General features: G+C 36.7%; 1 protein-coding gene and 1 pseudogene across 18 annotated transcripts in view; both read right to left on the bottom strand.

The window, feature by feature from the left end:
- The window catches only part of NRG4 (neuregulin 4), a 147,840-nt gene that overhangs the window by 53,062 nt on the left and 74,617 nt on the right, over nucleotides 1-20,161 (bottom strand). The gene's annotated exons all lie outside the window — the stretch shown is intronic.
- LOC116482847 (U4 spliceosomal RNA) lies at nucleotides 1,373-1,477 on the bottom strand (annotated as a pseudogene).

Below are 20,161 nucleotides of genomic sequence, written 5' to 3'. Positions count from 1 at the left end.
TAGGCACCCGAGGGAATCTCCTGGTCTGCAGGTTGTGAAGACCGTGGGAAAAGCATAGTATCTGGGCTGGAATGCACCATTCCTCACAGTCCCTCGGGGCTTCCCTTGGCTAGGGGAGGGAATTCCCCGACCCCTTGTGCTTCTCAGGTGAGGTGACGCCCCACCCTGCTTTGGCTCACCCTCTGTAGGCTGCACCAACTGTCTAACCAGTCCCAGTGAGATAAGCCGGGTACCTCAGTTGGAAATGCAGAAATCACCTGCCTTCTGCATTGATCTTCCTGGGAGCTGCAGACCAGAGCTGTTCCTGTTTGGCCATCTTATCACTTCTTTCTTTTGAGAACATTCCCAATCTTCTCTTCTAGCTTTTTTTTTTTTGAGATGGAGTCTCACTCTGTTGCCCAGGCTGGAGTGCAGTGGTGTGATCTCGGCTCACTACAACCTCTGCCTCCCAGGTTCAAGCGATTCTCCTGGCTCAGCCTCCCAAGTAGCTGGGATTACAGGTGCCTGCCACCATGCCCGGCTAATTTTTGTATTTTTAGTAGAGATGGGATTTCATCATGTTGGCCAGGCTGGTCTCCAACTCCTGACCTCAAGTGATCTGCCCACCTCAGCCTCCCAAAGTGCTGGGATTATAGGCATGAGCTACTGTGCCCAGCCTCTTCTAGCTATTTTGAAATATACAATAAATCTAACAGTATTTTTGTACCCATTCACTAACCTCTCTTTGTTTTCCCCACATCCACCCACTACCCTTCCCAGCCTCTGCTATCCATATTCAACTCTCTACCTCCCTAAGATCAGTATTTTTTGGCTTTCACATATTAGTGAGAGCATGCAGTATTTGTCTTCTCATGCCTAGATTATTTCCCTTAACATAATGACCTATGGCTCCATTCATGTTGCTATACATGATGGGACTTCATTTTTTTATGGCTGAATAATATTCTATTGTGTATATACCTACATTTTCTTTATCCATTCACCTGTTGATGGACACTTAGGTTAATTATGTATCTTGGCTATTGTGAATAGTGCTGCAATAAACATGGGAGTACAGACATCCCTTTGATATACTTTTTATTTTTTGAGACATATACCCAGCAGCAGAATTGCTGGGTCATATGGTAGATCTATTTTCAGTTTTTAGAGGAACCTCCATACTGTTTTCCATAGTGGCTGTACTAGTTTCATTCCCAATAGTGTACTACCATTCCCCTTTCTCTATATTCTCACCAGCATCTATTATTTTTGTCTTTTTGATAGTAGCTGTGTTAACTGGAGTGAGATGATATCTCATTGTAGTTTTGATTTACATTTCCCTTATGGTTAGCGATGTTGAACATTTTTTTCATCTGTTGGCCATTTATATGCCTTCTTTTAAGAAATGTCTATTCAGATTATATGTCCTTATTTCAATTAGCAATAATTGCACCTCAGATAAACCTCATTGGCTACAATACTGCCATTGCACAAAGCTATATGTCCATTTTTTTCATCAGATTATTTGGGCTTTTTTTTTCTGCAGAATTGTTGGAGTTCCTTATACATTCTCATTACTAATCCCTTGTCAGATGGATGGCTTGCAAACATTTTGTCCCATTCTGTAGGTTGTCCCTTCATTCTGTTGGCTATTCCTTTGCTGAGCAGAAGCTTTCCAGCCTGATGTAATCCCATTTATCTATGTTTGCTTTTGTTACCTGTGCTTTTGAGGTCTTACTTAAAAAAAATCTTTGCCCAGATCAGTGTCCTGAAGCATTTCCCCCTATGCATTCTTCTAATGGTTTCATAGTTTCAGGTTTTACATTTAAGTCTTTAATCCATTTTTGTGTATAGTGTATAGTTAGACAGTTAATAGCATTTGCCTGTGGTTTTGTCAGCAAAACTCTTCATACTGTTCTTTTCTTATCTCCAAATTGGGTGGATTTTGACCTCTCTTTTTCTGTAGTTGGGCTGTTTTAATAACATTTATTTGAACATATGGGTTTTGAAGAGAAACACACAAACAAGATAATTTTATCTTGGTGCCCCTTTAATTATTATTTGTCAAGGTCAAAATAGCTAAAATTAAAATCTGGTTTAAAAGTTTACATTTTATTGAAAAGGTTACATTTCTGGCTTTAATCATAACTGAATTGCATAAGACCAGTAAAATGCTGACCCCAAAAAATGTTGTAAACAATGATCATTCATTGTTCACCCAACTATGATACATTTTATTTTCTGGATATTATATTAAGAGCTTAACTTGAATAAGAAGTCAATCAAACTGAATATACTGTATTTTAATGTTTAGTTTTTGTCTGTCAAAGTAAATTTAATAAATTATGCTTTCATTACATAAATTTCTTGCCTCCTATATTTGCCCATTCTCAATCAATTTAATTAATTCTTATTAAAACAAGACAAATTACAAAGAGTTTATCTGAAATTGTACTGCAAATGGTAACTTAACCTTCTTTGTTAGCTTTTATATCCTACAGCCGCCACATGGGAGACTTTCAGAATTATTTTATTGGTAAGTCAACTAATTTATCATTTTTTCTTGAAAGATGTTTGTGGCTATATATGAAGTATCTAAATATTACCTAACTTTTATTGACTGTTTTTACTATTTTTCACCTGATAAGCTTTTAGCATGTTCAAAATACATTTATGAGAAAGAATTTGGCTTAAAAAGGTCTAAACCTAGAATTGAACAAGAACCATGTTCAGTAGTAAAAAAGTTCATTTCAGAACAAAAATAAATGGAAAAGCATGTCAAGGAATTTTACAAAGCACACAAGAAACTTTCAGCTTTTCCAAAATGTCTGGACTCCAGAGATACGGAAAACAAAATTGGAGATTAGCGAAAGCAGAAATAATGTGGGTGAGTTTAAAAATACTGGGTAACTTCAAAATGAATACATTTTTTTCTTTGGGGATTTTTTTTTTTTTTTTTTTTTTTTACTGACGTTAGTTCATACAAGTTGAGTATCCCTAATCCAAAAGTCTAAAATCTGAAATACTTCTGATCTCAAGCATTTAGGATAAAGGATACTCAACTGGTATAATCAAATACAGCAAACCAGCAGAAAGTATAAGGAAGAATACACTCAGTATGAACGTCAGGCGAAATCTAGGATATCTCCAAGTGAAAGGGTAAAGTGTTTCAAAGTTTTCCTTGGCATCCTTTCACTTCACTTTTCAATTTTCTGTTGCCACATAGCATCCAGAGCCCAGAGTCCTAAAGGTACTTAGGACACCCTAGTGCAGAGATGTCAAGGCAAGGTCTCAAGTTCCCGATCACTCTTTGCCTCCTACATCCCTCGGAGACTTCATTCAGTTCTAATAAATTGATTTCTACTATTAAGTATTACTAACATTCATTAGCCCTGTAAGAAAAAAATAAAAAGTGACAAAGGTGGGGGAAAAGAGATTTTTTAGAGTGATAAAATAATTCCAAAGTAAATAGAAGGAATTAATAAAGGAAGAAATAAATGAGTTAGAAAAAGAGAACGAAACTAAAATACATAAATCCAAGAGCTGGTTCTCAGTAAAATGAAATGACATGAACTTGAGAGAAAGCACATTTGGTGAATTGCAGATGGCCACAAATTCTTTGTCACTCCTCTCACTGAGTGCTGGGGTCTATTTCCCCTCCCTTTGAATCTGAGTGACCCTATGACTTGCTTTGACAAGGAGAATATGGTAGATGATGCTTCATAATTCTTAAAGTTAGGCATTAACAGATCAACAGCTTCCACTGTCATCTATTGGAATATTCCCTTTTGGTCTCCACATATGAAGTATGACTATCCTCTGGGGAGAGAGACCTGAATCTACTTTAAATGTTTCAGATCCTGCCAAACACCCAGCTGAACACAGCTCCTGAGTAACCCTTGCCAACACCATGTAGAGGAGAAAAAGCACCTAGCATCACCTGCTTGAATTCCCAAGAATTCTGAGTAAATTATAATATGGTTGCTATTTTAAGACACTGAGTTTCGGGGTAGTATGTTACACAGAAACAGATAATCCTAGAAGTAAGGTTCCTAGAAGTAAGGTGTTTGTGTAACCAAAAACTTAAAAATTTGCAGCATTGGACTTTGGACCAAGCAGTAGGTGGAGGCCTAAGGGGCAGTAAGGAAACTGCTAGTAGCAGCTGCAAGTACAATGAGGAAATTGCTATTGAAGGCTGAATGCAGCCCTGTGAGTGACCCAAGATGACACCACATGGAGTGGAACTGCCTAGGTGAGACCAGCCCAAATACCTGTCAAATGGTCATTTTTGAAGCTACTAATTTTTAGGGTTGTTTTTTATGCAAAATAGATAGCCAAACTACAAAATATAAGTGAAGATATGCCAGAGGAAATTTAACCACAGAAATGGATAATATGTTCTAAAATCAGAAAAGAGGCTATTTTGATAAATTATTTACCAATAAATTTGAAAACCTGGATGAATTGGATAATTTTGCTTAAAAATATAATTTACAAAAAAAATCACCCCCAAAGAAAAAGAAAATCTAATACAGACTGATTTTCAGAGAAGAAAATTCAAATAGATCATTCTCCATAAAACAAATTTAGGAACTATTGCTAAGAAAACCTAGATCCAGACAGCTTCACAGAGAATTCTACCAGACTTTAAACATTAGATAATTCTAATGCTAAACCATTCTAAAACTTAGACAAAGGAGAAAAATATTCAAACTCCTTCAATGAAAGAAGGATATTATTGATCCCAAAACCTAACAAAGATTGTACCAATAAGAAAACCATAGGTCATTCTCAAGAATATCAACACAAAAATCCTCAATAAAATACAATAAGAATCAGCAGACCATTAAAAGAATAGTAAGTGGGCCGTACTCCAGAAATACAAGAATGATTCAAAATCAGGACTAATAATACAATTCATCATGTAGATATAGTTAAAGAGAAAAAAAACATGATCATGTCCTTAGACATTTGATAAAATTCAATGACCATTTTTGATTTAAAACAATAAGTGGAATATGAGAGGTTCCACTTCTGGGTATGACTTGCTAAGATGCTATAGAATGACCACCACTTCTAGCTCCCTGCAGAAAACTATAAAGACTTGGACAAAATATGAAAAGCAAATACCTGAAGATCCAGGAGAATGAAGAGATAAAGACAGATTCTGGAGGGGAGGTCACGCTAGTTTGGAGGAAGTACAAGTAAATTCCTGTTTCTGCAGCTTTTAGCCTGGGGCTAAGCCACCTAGTGAGTACAGGAGATATGGGGGCCTTGCATGGAAGAACTCTTTCTGATCTGAGGAACTAGAAAAAAGAAGCTATGAAGCTATGAAGCCATGAATGCTGAAAGAGTAGGAGAATCCTGGGCGAGCATGAGCCAAAGAGGGGATCCCCAAGCTCAAGCTGTCTCCCCACATCTCTAATGGACACCTGAACCAGGTAGGCTCAGAACAAATTGAAAACAGACCATCTATAAGAAAACATGTTTGCAGTAGAAGCCCAGCCAAGAAAATTGCTTACTAAACAAAGGAAACCATGCTTATCAGAAAAATAATAGCATTTAGAATATCCATAATCTAACATTCCTAATGTCCCAGAAACAATCCAGAATCACCAAGTATACAAAGAACCAAAAAATCAAATGTTCTCAAGAGAAAGAAAACGAGTCCAAACCCAAGACGAACCAGATATTGGAACTAACAGACAAGAATCAAGCCGCTAATATAACAATTCTTAATGAAGCAAAACATATTTACAATGTATAAAAAGTCTTAGCAGAGAAATGGTGAGTCTCAGCAGAGATACAGAAACAAACAAAGACATTGAGATCTGAAAACTAATAAAAACCCTCAATAAAATAGAAATATAGTTACTTCCTTAGCATGATAAAATATATCCATCCCAGCCAAAAATTAGCATCAGATTTCCTGGAAAAAGTAAAGACATTCCCACCAAAGTCAAAAAACAATAAAAAGTAAAAAACACTCACTGCTACCTCTATTATTTAATATTGTACTGAAGGTCCTAACCACAATTAGACAAGATACAGAAATAAAAGGCACAGCCATTAGAAAGAGATAAGTAAAACTATTACTATTTATAGATGATATGATTATACATCTTGAAAACCCAAAGGAATAAAATAAAAAACTCCTACAAATAGTAACATAACTCAATAAGATAGCAGGGGAAATTAACATAAAGAAATCACTAGTTTTCTTATATACAGACAATAATTAGAAGATAGGAAAAGCCCCAGTCATAATACAAACAAAATGATGAAATAACTGAGAATAAATTTAAGAAATATGTAAAACCTATATGAGGGAAATTCTAAAACATATTCTAGGCTAAATAGATTCAACTTTATAAACATATAAATTCTAAATTAATTTATGAATATAAATGTTATCCCAATATCTATAGGAAGAATGCTTTAAAACACATTCTAGATGAAATAGATTCAATCTTATAAACATATAAATCCTAAGTTAATTTATGAATATAAATGTTACCCCAATATCTAAAAACAAAAATGATAAAAGTTCCTGAAAAAAATACAGGGCAGGGGAGGGATGAATAGGCAGAGCACAGAGGATTTTTAGGACAGCGAAAATACCCGGTATGATAGTATAATGGTGGATACACGTCATTACATTTGCACAGACCCATAGAATGTACAACACCATGGGTGAACCCTGAACTATGGACTTTGGTGATTATGATATGTTGATGCAGGTTCCTCAATGGTAATGAACGTACCATTCTGGTTGGTGGTGTTGATAATGGGGGTGGCCTTGCATGTGTCAGGGTAGCGGATATATATAGTGAGGCCTCTGTACCTTCCTCTCAATTTTGCTGTGAACCTAAAACTGCCCTTAAAAAGGGGTCTTTTTACTTAGAACCAATCCAAATGTCCATCAATGATAGACTGGATTAAGAAAATGTGGCACATATACACCATGGAACACTACACAACCATAAAAAAGAATGAGTTCATGTCCTTTGCAGGGACATGGATGAAGCTGGAAACCATCATTCTCAGCAAACTAACACAGGAACAGAAAACCAAACACTGCATGTTCTCACTCATAAGTGGGAGTTGAACAATAAGAACACATGGACACAGGGATGGGAACATCACACACTGGGGCCTGTTGGGAGGCAGGGGGCTAGGGGAGGAATAGCATTAGGAGAAATACCTAATGTAGATGATGAGTTGATGGGTGCAGCAAACCACCATGGCACGTGTATACCTATGTAACAAACCTGCACGTTCTGTACATGTATCCCAGAACTTAAAGTATAATTAAAAAATTGTTTTAAAAATTGGCAAATATTTTTTTTTAAAAAGCAGTTTTTTTTTTTTTTTTGAGACAGAGTTTTGCCCTGTCACCCGGGATGGAATGCAGTGATGCAATCTTGGTTCACTGCAAGTTCTACCTCCCAGGTTCAAGTGATTCTTGTGCCTCAGCCTCCCATGTAGCTGTGACTACAGGCATGCACCACCATGCCAGGCTAATTTTTGTATTTTTAGTAGAGACTAGGTTTCACCATGTTGGCCAGGCTGGTCTTGAACTCCTGACCTCAAGTGGTCTGCTTGCCTCAGTCTCCCAAAATGCTGGGATTACTGGCATGAGCCACTGCACCAGGCCAAAAAAGTCTTTAATTAAACAAAAAGGAAAAAAATAAGGGTAAGTTCTATTATAACTCCCAAGAAGACTCAATGGACTCAACACATAGTTGTACCCACAGTAATGATTTATTACAGCAAAAAGATACAAAGCAAAAACTACAAAGGGAAAAGATATATGGGATGAAGTCTGAAGGAAATGAGGCACAAGCTTTGAAGAGTTCCCTCCTAGTGGAGTCACACAGAACAAGCCTAATTCCTCTAGTAATGGATTGTGACAACATAAGTGAAGTGTTGTCTACTAGGGAAGCTCATCAGAGACTCAGTGTCCAAGATTTTTTATGGAAACTGTTCATATATGTATCTTCTGCCTCGCATATACCAAAATTCCAGACTCCCAAAAGAAAAGCAGGTATTCAGCATAAACCACAATGCTTATACAGTTTAGGCATACAGAGACATCCTTATCATTTAGGAAAAGTTTCATTTAAGTATAGAGAACTGTATGCCAACTAAGTTTCTAAACACCAGCAACAGCCAACTTTGCAAGGAGGCCTTTCTAAGGACAGCAGTCTAAGACCTGCTATGTCAACTCTGTTCTCCACATCTTGAATATAAAAAATCAAATTATAAGTCAACATCCAAAACCCATAAAAGACTGATAAAATCAAGTATGTAAAAATAAAAAATAAAACTTAATTATGGCCAAAATTTATCAAGAACAAAATCACAAGTGACAAACTAGAAGAGAATGTTTGCAACTCATATCTCAATCAAATAGATAATATAGCTTTTAATAGTATCTTTATTATATAAACAATCTCTACAATGGCTACTATAAGAATACAACTTAATAGAACAACTAGGGAAAAACTGTTGACACAAAAGGAAACACATATGGCTCAACCTCACCTATCAAAAGATTGAATTAAAAATAACACTGAGATACCATTTCTCATCTATCAGATTGGTTAGAACCCAAAATTAGACCACATATGCTGCTATCAGCTTGGTAAAAACTCCAAATCAGATAACATTTTCATCTATCAGATTGGTAAAAACCCAAAGTTACACAACATACTCTGCTAGGAAATGACATATTCTCATATATAGCTGGTAGGAATTCACATTCCTACCCAGGACAATTTGGCAATGTATACCAAAATTAATATGCATATACCCTTTGACCCAGCCAAATTCTTGGGATTCACTTGCACCCTAAAATATGACATACATATAAGGTTAATTGTTGTATTTGCATTAGCAAAAGATAAGTAGCAACCCAAATGTCTATCAGTAGGGTTAAATACAGCCTATTATCTGCATAAAATATAATACTATGTAGCTATAGTGAAGTACTCTGTGGATTGACATGAAATGATCTCCAAAATATATTCTGAAGAGAAAAAGCAAGGTAGAAAAACAGTGTAAAAACTGACAGAATATAAGATTTCAAGTTGGTATTGGCTTATATATGCACAAATATGTTAGAAGGGGGTGGAAATAACAATTTTTATTATAAACCTTTTATTACGACTTGATTTTTGGACCATATAAATTTATTATCAATTTAAAAAATTATAATTAGATGAGATATGAATATTATCATTTTTTTGTGTGTCCCAAGTATTTTATTTCTTTGCCAGACAATGGTAACTATCTTGGAGGCAAAAATCAGATTAAGGATATGGCCCTCCCAAACTAAGCCTAGTTTCAGATGGGCTTAAATTACCCCGCCATTAAATTGAAAGGGAAGGGATGAACAAATAAGAAAGAATATTAATGTAAAAGATCTAAATCTAAGTTTAAAAACTATTTATTTTCGATATTTAGCTGTGTTGCTTATATATGGAGCTGAGTAGAAATAGGGAGATTTCTAGAGCCTAGAATGTTTTTGAGTGAATTACATTACCAAAGAAACCAAAAGCCTGGCCTGCAAATCCTGTTCAAATCCTAAAGCAATCCCTAGGCCCCCAGATCACAACAGCAGGAAGTGAGCTATGAAAGCTTTGCGGTCCCCAGGAAAGACGTATGTTTTAATCACTAACTCAGATGAGGCCTTGGAGAAAAATGATGAAGGATGACAGAGCCAGGAATCATGGTCCCCTAACGGAGTAAAAAACTGCTCCCAAAGGAGCTGCCAGAATGGCTAAGGGATTTAATGCACTTCAGAGAAAGGGGTTTTCACAATTTTTGTCACGGAAAATATAATAATTGCTACGAACCAGTAACTTATTTCATGTTTTTCTAACTTGATTAGAATTATTCCATTTTAATTTTACCATTATATACTGGCATTACAGATGTGAATGTTGAAATCGTAACTCCAATGTGACGGTATTATGAAGAAAGGCCTTTCGGGGGTAATTAGGGTCATGAGGGTCAAGATGAGATCAGTGCCCTTATAAGAGACAGGAAAGAGTTGCTTCCTGTCTCCCTCTCTCTGCCATGTAAGTATGCAGCAAGAAGGTGTCCATCTGCAAACCAGAAAGAGGGCCCTCACCACCAACCGAATCAGCCAGCACCTTGACCTTGGACTTCCCATCCTCCAGAAATCAGAGAAGTTTCTGATGTTTAAGCCATCTTGTCTGTGGTATTTTGTTGTAGTAGTCCAAACTGATTAAGGCACATGGGGTGGTGGGGGTTGCTAATAACTTTTAGTTTATTGGTTGCTAGACCATGAGGAGTCAAATCTAAGCCTGCTGGAGAAAACGATAAATTACCCAGCGATTCTGGACTTCAAATTGGATGGGAATTTAGAGAAGAATCTGAATACATATTTGGATGGTCTGTGGGAAAAGATGTTATTCTGTTTCCCAAAATCCATTTTGCCTTTCTACTAAGCAATGGGATCTACTGGAAATTGTTGCTCCAGAATACAGATAACCACTGCCATGTGAATATGACACTGCAGAATCTGACACACATACCACCTCTTGCCAATTATAAGTGCTGTTCAAAGAGCACTCTAAGACCTGTTGCCAGCAAGGAGCTTTTAGGCTCACCTTACTCAGGCTCACAATAATCCTGTTAATGTTATCAAGGTGCTGACATCTGTGACATTCAAACACTATCTAGATGCTTCAATAATCAAAAGCAGGAAGGTACACATGAATTTTCGCTATACACTGTGGATGCCATCTAGGAAGTGTGTTTGAAGAGCCATGACAATATAGACAGGTGTTCTAATGTTCTCAAAGTGTCTCCACTACCAAGAAGTTTCAGACACTTGACATTTACCTAGACATTATCCTGGATATCAAAGTAGCTCAGAATGTGAACCAAGCTTTGTAACAGTTTGTGAAGATTGAGAAGCTAGTTGGGAGAATTTCTATAGTTACAGCATGTGTCAGAGGATGCCGACGTCAAAGAGGTTGACTGTTATACAACTCTTTTTTTCTTTTTCTTTTCGAGACAGTCTCGTTCTGTCACCCAGGCTGGAGTGCAGTGGCGCGATCTCCACTCACTGCAACCTCCACCACCTGGGTTCAAGCGATTCTCCTGCCTCAGCCTCCCAAGTAGCTGGGACTACAGGCATGCGCCACCATGCCCTGATAATTTTTGTATTTTTTAGTAGAGATAGGGTTTCACCATTTTGGTCAGGCTGGTCTCGAACTCCTGACCTCAAATGATCTGCCCACCTCGGCCTCCCAAACTGCTGAGATTATAGGCATGAGCCACCGCGCCCAGCCTACAACTCCTTCTAATGTTCTTAGTTTTGTGTTTAAACATTTCACAAATTTCACAGGTGACAAAGTTGCTTAGGATGTGGAATATCCTGAGTCTCTTGATAGATACACATAGGTCTTTGCTGAATGAAGAGCCCTTTATATTCTACATGTCACACTGGATATTAACTCTGTGTAAATGGCATAAAATGGATGATGCCAAGGAACTAGAGATATTAGAGTTGATCTGAATCAACAAGGAGAAGTCAACTGGAAAGAGACAGAGGAAGTGGGTTTAGAGATGGGACCACAAAGACCCTGAGGAATAAAATGAAGGTATGAATTTATCCCACAGGGTGGCAAAAATAGAATCCTACACCTTCCTTTTTTTTTTTTTTTTTTTTTTGAGACAAGGTCTCACTCTGTGCCCAGGCCGGAGTGGCAGTGGTGTCATCATAACTCACTGCCTGCAGCCTTAAACTCCTGGACTCAAGTGATCCTCCCATCTCAGCCTCCCACGTAGCTGGGACTACAGGCACAGGCCATCATGCCCAGCTAATTTTTAAATTTTTTTGTAGAGATGGGGTCTCACTATGTTGTCCAGGCTGGTCTTGAATACCTGAGCTCAAGCAATCCTCTCATCTTGGCTTCCCAAAGTGATTTGATTATAGGCATGAGCCAGCACACCCAGTCCTGAATGAATTTTTAAAGTTTATAGTACTGTTCCTGCTTCAACTCAAAGCAATGTGGATGTTTTGGACTTATGCAAAGAATGTTGTATTTCTAAGCTTTCTTCATTCCTTCATGTAGATCTGTTTCCATCTGGTTTCAGTTTACTTTTGATGATGAACTTCCTTTAAAATTTCACGTAGCATGGCCTACCGATGAATGCTCTCAGTCACTGCTTGTCTGTAAAAGGTGTAGAATATGTAAGATCCTGAGACTTTTTGGCCATTACTTCTTCAAATGCTTTTTCTGCCCTCTCATCTTTCTGAGATACCTTAACACATATATGTTAGACCTCTTTGACTCTGTTCCTTAGTCTGAAAAAAAAAATCTGTTTTATTCTGGAAAGTTTTTATTGCTATGTCATTAATTCATTAATATTTTATTCTGCAGTATCTAATTTGCTAAGCCCATCCACTCAACTTTTCATTAAAGATATTTCATTTTTCAGCTTCTAGAAATCTCTCCATTTCATTCAGGTTTTCCTTTAAATTCTTTACATATTTATAGTAACTGCTTTAAATCTCTTGTTTGCTAATTCCATCATTGCTGACATTTGTAGGTCTGTTTCTACTGATTGACTTTTTCATCCTAATCACATTTTCCTTGCTTCTTTGTATCTAGTAATTTTGCATTGCTTGCTGAACATGAATCTTACATTTTTGAGTGCTAGATTTTGTTGTCTTTGTTTAAAGAGCATTGAACTTTGCTTTGGGGGACAAAGTTACTTGTAAATCAGCTTGATTCTTTTAAAGCTTGGTTTTAAGCTTTGACAGGGTACAAATGGAGTAGCATTTAGGCCGACTTTTGCTCTAATCCTGAAGAGTGACTCTTTGGATCTCAAGTGAATACCCTAGGTGTTCACCAAGGACACTTCACTCTAGCTGGTCAGAATGTAAACACATCGCAGCCCTGCCTGAGCTCTGGGGTTGCTCACCTTCGAGCTTCCCAGAAGTTCTTTGTGCAGCACTATGGAGTTTGACACTACACTTGTCTAATGTAGCATTTGACAAGATAATCAAAAGGGATCTCTATGCAGATTTCTGGAACTCATTCTCTTATACAGCTTCCTCTTCTCTGGTAGTGCATCCGCAAATTTCAGCCATGTCAACCTCCCTGACCTCTGATCTCTTTCTCCTCAACTCAGCAAGACCAGAGTGCTCCGCTTGGTGCACCCATCTCTCGGCACCACGGTCCAGAGCGTACCTCCAGGAAGGGAGGCTGGAAGATTAGAGGGAGCTCTAAGCTTGTTCTCCTTCTCTCAGGGATCACTGTCCTGCACTGCCTGTTGTCGACTGTCTGAAAAAAGGGTGTTTCATTTATTTTCCCGATTTTTATAGACGTTTTAAAGAGGAGAGCAAGTCTGGTCCAATTACTTCATCAAGGCAGGAAGCAGAAGCCTCTATTATAATTCTTCTGATATCTGTAGGATCATCTGTACTTTTTCATTACTGATGCTGGTAATTTTCTTACTGTAGTTGGTAATTGTTTTTTTCTTTTTTTTTTTTTTTGAGACAGGGTCTATACTCTGTCATCCAGCCTGGAGCTGCAGTGGCACAATCATAGCCCACTGTACCCTCTAACTTCTGGGATCAAGTGTTCCTCTCACTTCAGCGTCCTGAGTAGCCAGGACTACAGGTATGCACCACCATGCCTGGCTAATTTTTCAAATTTTGTTGTAGAGACAGGGTTGCCCAGGCTGGTCTGGAACTCCTGGCCTTAATTTGTTCCTCCCACCTCAGCTTCCCAAAGCGCTGGGATTACAGCAGCGAGCACCACTCTCAGCTGGTAATTTTCATATATTCTATTAATCTAGCTATGAGTTTATTAATTTTTATATAATCTTTTCAAGGTATCCATTTCCAAATATTAGGAGTTTTTCTAGACATGTTAGTTATTTCTGCTATAATTTTATCATGGTAAGAGAATGTACTCCAAGGCAGGGGTTAGAAAAATGTTTTCTGTGAAAGGAAAGGGGCCAAATAGCAAATATTTTAGGCTTTGCGGGCCATACAGTCTCTGTTGCAACTACTCAACTTTGTTGTGTGAAAGCAGGCATTGACGATATGTAAATGAATGAGTGTGGCTTTGTTCCTATAGAATTTTAATTATAAACACTGAAATTTGAATTTTATATACATTTTCTATGTCAAAATATTTTTAAAAAATATTTACAAATGTAAAACTATTACTAACATCATACAAAAACAGGTGATGGGCAAGATTTAGCTCATGGGTCATAGTTTGCTGATCTTTGCCCTATAAATTTTCAATGATAAAATTTACTGAGACTTTTTTATAACCCAACCTCTCTCTTGGTGAATATAACATGTACATTTAATGAATGTATATAGTTTTGGAGGATAGGTTTTTCTATCATTATCAGTTAGGTTGAGGTGGTTGACAGTGGTTCTTCATTCACTGTGTCCTTAGTGAATTTTTTTTTTTTTTGGTCTATTGGTCTATGAACTACTGAGAGACGGATGTTAAAATCTCCAATTAGTGGATTTATCTGTTTCTCCCTTTACCAAACGTTTCATGATTCTAAAGCTCTGTTATTAGGTACATATATGTACCATTTATGATTGCATGTCTTCCTGATGACTCCCTCCCCTCCCTGTCTCACTCTCTCTTTCAATATACAATCTGTCTTTAGTTGGCAAGTTTAGTTTATTTACATTTAATAAAATTAATATGTTTGTATATTGGTCTACCATCCCGTGGTTTCTCTTTGTTCCATTTATTTTCTGAGCCTTCCTTTTCTTGGTTAACTATTGTTTTTAGAATTTCATTCTTATTATCTATAAACCTTTTAGCCAACTCTGCATTACATTTTTAGTGGTTATTCTAGGCCTTACAGTACACATTCTGAACTGTGCAGTCTACTTAGGGTTACTATTATATCACTTTACATACAATGCAGAAATTTTACAACTATATTGTTCCCTTTACTTCCCTTCCCTTTATGCCACAGTTGTCATGTGTATTGAATCTACAGTCTATATTATCCACAAAACGATGTCACTATTTTTGGTTTAGGTACTCATATGTACTTTACCTAAGTTGAGATTTAAGAGACGGTTTTATATTTACACAAATTTTTACTATTTCCAAAGTTCTTCATTTCTTTCTGTAGACTCAAGTTTCCATTTGGTATTATTTCCCCTCAGCTTGGAGACCTTCCTTTTGCATTTCTTCTAGTACAGGCTTGCTGGTAATAAATCATCTTAGTTTTTTCTTATCTGAAAATGTCTTTATATTGCCTTCATTTTTAAACAGCCTTATTGAGATTATTTATATGATATAATTCACATACCACACAATCTATCCATTTAAGGTATACAATTCAATGTTTTTAGTATATTCACAGGGTTGTGTAACCATGACCAAAATCCAATTTTAGAATGTTTTCATCTCCCCTAAAAGAAACACCACATCCATGAGCAGTCAATCGCCATTCCCCACCCTACCACTAATCTACTTTCTATCTCTATAAATTTGCCTATACTGGACATTTAATATATAAATATGTGTAATACATTTAAAATGTGTAACAGAATTACACATTTGGGGTTATTTTGCAAATGGCTTCTTTGACTTAGCATAATGTTTTTATGGGTGATCTATGTTGTGGTAATATATAACAGTACTTTATTTTTATTGACAAATATTCCATTGTGTATATATACTACATTTTATTTATACATTCATGAGTTGATGGACTTTTTTTTTTTTTTTAACCACTTTTTAGCTTTTACGGGCAATGCTTTTATTATTGTCTTCATCCTTGAAGGATATTTTTGCAAGATACAAAGTTCTGGGTTCATAGTTTTTCCCTCTGAGCACTTTAAATATTTCCTTCCACTATCTTTTGGTCTCTATGATTTCTGATAAGAAATCAGTTGCCATTTATACTGCTATTTCCCCTATGTAATGTGTCACTTTCTCTGACTGCTTTCAAGATTTTCTCTTTATATTTTTTTTCCTCCTGCCATTTGACTATGATGTGTCTAAGTTTGCTTGGTGTTTGTTGAGCTTAAATCTGAAATTTTGGCTTTCACTAAATTTGGAAAATTGGAGACCATCATTTCTTTAAATACTGTTTTTTTTTGTTTGTTTGTTTGTTTGTTTCCTGCTGTGTTCTCTTTTCTCCTTCTGGGTTCCCAGTTACAAGTATGTCAATCACTTAACATTGTTTGACAAGTCGCTGAGGATTCTGTAAAAAAAAAAAAAAAAAAAATTCGGGCTGAGCACAGTGGCTCACACCTGTAATCCCAGCAGTGGACAGATCACAAGGTCAGGAGTTCAAGACCAGCCTGACCAGCATGGTGAAACCTTGACTCTACTAAAAATTCAAAAATTAGCCAGGCTGCACGCCTGTAGTCCCAGCTACAGCTACTCAGGAAGCTGAGGCAGGAGAATCACTTGAACCCAGGAGGCAGAAGTTGCAGTGAGCTGAGATCGGGCCACTGTACTCCAGCCTGGGTGACAGAGTGAGACTCACTCTCAAAAAAAAAAAAAAAGTCTGTTTTTCATACCGATATTTTCAACAGAGCTTCAAGTACACCTACTCTTTCTTCTGTTTCCAATCCACTGTTAAGCCCACTCAGAAATTTTTTATTTCAGATGTTATTTTTTAATTCTAGAATTTCTATTTAATTATTTTTCCATATTTCCTATTTCTCTGCTGGGGTTTCCCATTTACTCACTGATAATAAGCAAATTTTCTCTTATATCCTTGAGAATAAATCCTTAAGATTTAAAATTATTATCTGCTAATTGCAATATTTGGCTCATCTCAAGGTCTGACTCCACTGATTTTCTTTACTCTTGAATATGGATGACATTTTTCCATCTTCATATGTCTAGTCATTTTGAATTCTAACCCAGACCTTATGAGTGACGTGTTGTAGATTCTAGATGGTTACATTCCTTTTTAGAGTACAAATATTTTGTTTTATTAGGATAATTTGGCTTAACTGAAACTCTAAACTCTATCTCTCTTACTGTTGCAACAAGTGAAATGTCTATTCACTCTTCTTAGCCTTACCTGGGCTATCTGGAGTCCTCCATGCATACAAATTCAAGGTCATCCAGATATTTGGGCATATAAAGCATATAAAGAACTCAGGCTCCCACTCTGTGGCTCTCTTCAGGACATTCAATTTCCAGCTGCGGTGACTGCCTGCATGTTTCTATCCCATTTTACCACTATGTGTTGAATTGATTAGGGCCTGTCCTCAGGCAAAAAGCCATAAAAATGGGAAACTCACTCAGTGACATTCCCTTCTTCTATGTGTCAACTACTTTTGTTTCTTCCTGCTTTTAGTCATTCTCCAGTGCCTTCAAATAGCGTTTATACTTGTGCAGAGCTTATTATTTGTAAAAAGGAGGTATATGGGTATTTGATTATGAGCTACTCCAGCTGTACACAAAGCAAACTGTTTTAATCAGAACTTATATTGATAATGCTCAAGCATGAAAGTTATCTTACAGAATTTAAAAATCTATGTGCTTTCTCTAAGACTGAAGTAGAAGAATGGTATATTAGCCACAAGGATTGTATTTCTGAAAGTCAGGGCCTAGTAGAAGACACTTAAAGAAAATAAGCAACACAACAATATATTTGTAATACACCTTGTCTTAGTCTATTTGCATTGCTGTAAAGGAATATCTGAGGCTGGGTAACTTATAAAGAAAAGAGAGGCTGGGCATGGTGGCTCATGCCTGTAATCCCAGAACTTTGGGAGGCCAAGGGAGGAGGATTGCTTGAGCCCAGTCTGGACAACATAGGAACTTCAAGTCCAGTCTGGACAATATAGGAAGTCTCTGTCTCTACAATAAATTAAAAAATTAGAGGGTATGGTGGCACGTGCCTCTAGTTCCAGCTACTCCAGAGGCTGAGGTGGGAGGACTGCTTGAACCAGGGAGGCAGAGGCTGCAGTGAGCCATGACCGCACCACTGCACTCCAGTCTGGGAGTCGTCTCACTCCAGAGTGAGACCCTGTCTCAAAAAAAAAAAAAAAAAAAAAAAAAAAAAGGAAAGAAAGAAAAGCAGTTTATCTTGGCTCATGCGTCTGCAGGCTATACAGGAAGCATGGTGCCAGCATCTGCTTCTGGTGAGCCCTCAGGAAGCATACAATCATGGCAGAAGGTGACGGGGAGCGAGTGTATCACCTGGTGAGAGAGGGAGCAAGAGGGAAAAGGGGAAGACCACAGATTCTTTTAAACAATCAGATCTCACATTAGCTAATAGAGCAAGAACTCACTCATTACCATGAGGAGGGCAGCAAGCCACTCATGAGGGGTCTGCCTTCATGATCCAAACACCTCCCACCAGGCCCCCCCGAAACACTGGGGATCATACTTCAACATGAGATTTGGAGAGGATACATATCCAAACTATATCACACCTCAACTATATTTAGACTGTGTATTAAGCACAAGTGGGAAACTGATGTGATGTCTAATGCTTAGAGCTGAAGGAAATAAGATTATATAATGCAAATTGAATTATAAAGTCAATGGATCAGAATAGAATAAAGCAAAGTTCCTTTAAATAATAGAGACTAGCTGAATATGCATTAACATACCTAAAGAAAGAGCTGTCAGTATGAGGAGTTGGTTGGCAAGGGACACTCACAGAAAGGAAAGGCACAGAGGCAAACATCGGCAGTGCCTATCTAAGCACTATTAAGTAGAGAGGGTATTGTAGCCAGAAGACTTCATGCATTACAGTTCTAAGTCAGATTCTGTCTCTTATGGAAATAAATGCATCAGACTAATTACAGATACACTTTCATATTATATAATTCTTGTTGTTTTCTTGTTTTCTCTATACCCATTAAAATATTCTGATTACAAATTTGGCTTCCCATACATGTCAGTCGACAGAGAAAGAAAGCCTGGCTCACATCAACTCAAGTCTGTGTCAGTTATATATCATCATAGTTTAACAAATTGAAGTATCCAGGCTGGGCAACATAACGAGGCCACATCTCAATAAATAAATAAGAATGCTTACTTTAGACACTAGCTCTGTAAGCCTAATCAATGTGTATCTGCTGTGAGAGATGAGATCCCTCACAATGTACTTCATTAAACTCTTAACAATCCACACTGAGGGGAGACCTTAGATTGTGATATCACGGTCACACAGTAGTCATTGGGGCTATTTATTCCCTAGATATACTAACTTCATTGAGTAGTATGAATCTTTTAACTACAAGAGTTCAAAGCTCAATTATTCACATTATTAAATAAATGAGCCTTACTTTTTAATAGAGCATGTGTGTTTAGCTATAGAAGACAGTGAAATAAAGAGATACAAAAGAACACACTTTTGAAAGGTCAGGAAACTAGATAATAGTTCCTGATATAAAATCTCTTAGAGTAGCAAAGAAGAGATTCGGTCACAAAATTGGAAAAAGTGCCAAATTCCTATATATAACCATTTATTTTTATAGCAACTAGTGACTCGCTTAGATCATTCGTCTACATAATGATAGTACTAGATTCCAATATTATATTTATTATTACTACATTTGTTGTTTATAGTCTTGGTAGGAATCAGATGAAATGGCTGTGTCAGAATACGAAAATAAATTTGATTCTAGATCAAACCTTGAATGTTTTCAGTGAAATGTATTATAGGAATTATATCATAAAGATCTATAAATATCAGTATTACATATCACTACTTGATGGCCAGAATTAGCTCTATATTTGGAATTTTCTTCTAACACATATTGGTTGAGAAACTTTGTAAAAAGGATGAGGTAGGTGTCAATGTGAGAAAAATTATTTTAATAGTATTTTAAGGCTTTTTTTCATGATCTTCTCCCCATTTGAGACTTTTCCCACTATAATACTTGGTAGACTAAGAAGACTTATAATACTTAGTAGACTAAGAAAAGTTTGAGATTTCCAGAGATCTGATGTTATAAATTTAATGAGAAAAAAACATGTAAACTAAATAAGGGCAAAAATCATTTCAGTAATATTTCTGTACAAAATTACAAATAACTTTTTATGAGATAATTCATCTAATTTTCTCTAATATGAGAAAATTTTTATTTTTTGGTACTAATTCAACTCCATTAATATTTAAAAATCTGTATTGCAAAGACATATATTGCAAAGATATTCTTCAT

Source organism: Hylobates moloch, unplaced genomic scaffold (assembly GCF_009828535.3).
Source record: "Hylobates moloch isolate HMO894 unplaced genomic scaffold, HMol_V3 SCAFFOLD_14, whole genome shotgun sequence".
In the NCBI taxonomy this organism is placed as follows: Eukaryota; Metazoa; Chordata; class Mammalia; order Primates; family Hylobatidae; genus Hylobates; species Hylobates moloch.
The sequence above is the reverse complement of the archived record's forward strand: the minus strand, read 5'-3'. Positions and strand labels throughout refer to the sequence as shown.